This window comes from Penaeus monodon, chromosome 19 (assembly GCF_015228065.2).
Source record: "Penaeus monodon isolate SGIC_2016 chromosome 19, NSTDA_Pmon_1, whole genome shotgun sequence".
NCBI classification, from domain to species: Eukaryota; Metazoa; Arthropoda; class Malacostraca; order Decapoda; family Penaeidae; genus Penaeus; species Penaeus monodon.
Genome location: NC_051404.1, coordinates 48,930,130 through 48,930,972, shown reverse-complemented (window position 1 = coordinate 48,930,972; position 843 = coordinate 48,930,130). Strand labels below are relative to the sequence as shown.

Sequence of the window (843 nt, the reverse complement as noted above, 5' to 3'; positions counted from 1 at the left end):
TGCGTCTTCCCCTTAGGCAGTATTGCTTACGGTGACCTTGCTGACCGCATCTCCATCATTTTCCCTCAAGTTTCGTCCCGAGACTGCTCGACCGGGCCCCCTCACCAGTGCATGCCTGGCTCTGGGCCTTGCTGGACTCTTGGGTCACCTGCACTACACTACTGTTTGCCGCTCATCCTGAACGACTCGTACTATAGGCACATGCCAACGCCTCCTGTAAGTCTGTGGTTGGACCTGCTTTACATAAACTTGCAAATGTTGATCCTGCACAGCATTCACAAATTGGTCCCTCAGCAGAAAGACACTAGATCTTCATTGTCCCGGGGTAAGCACGACGGACAAGTGACTATAACTCCTGAGCCAGCTGTCGAAGTGTTTATCCTCGTGTCCTCACCCTGACCCTAAATCTGGCCTGGAACAGTTCGGTCTGGTGCTGGCGTCCATACCTGCACTCCATTGCCGCCTTGACGGTGGAGTATGTTGCCCTCTGCATTGGTGTTAGGTGTCCCAGAATTTGGCCAGTGGGGCTTGTTACCAATTGCACTGCCATTTCCTGCTCCCCAGTGTTGTTGCTAAAACCGCTAATACTTCGAATTGTGCTAGACAGGCCTCCCGTGACACTTGGCCATCAAAATCTTGCAGTTTCTTTCTTGTCTTGTTATTGGTGAACGTAGTGAAGGGCGGTGGGGAAGCTCGAGGGGAGTCTGAGCCCACGTGGCTGATGGCGTCTCACGAGCATCAAATCAAGCAGCATCGCCCTGGCCTCGCTCACTGCCTCACTCGATGCTGACTCCTCTTGTAGTCCCATTACCGCTATTTTCGCCTTTTCCAGCTCCCTGCGTG

General features: G+C 53.3%; 1 pseudogene; it reads right to left on the bottom strand.

The window, feature by feature from the left end:
- Positions 1-401: 401 nt before the first annotated feature.
- The window catches only part of LOC119585429, a 1,049-nt pseudogene continuing 607 nt past the window's right edge, over positions 402-843 (bottom strand).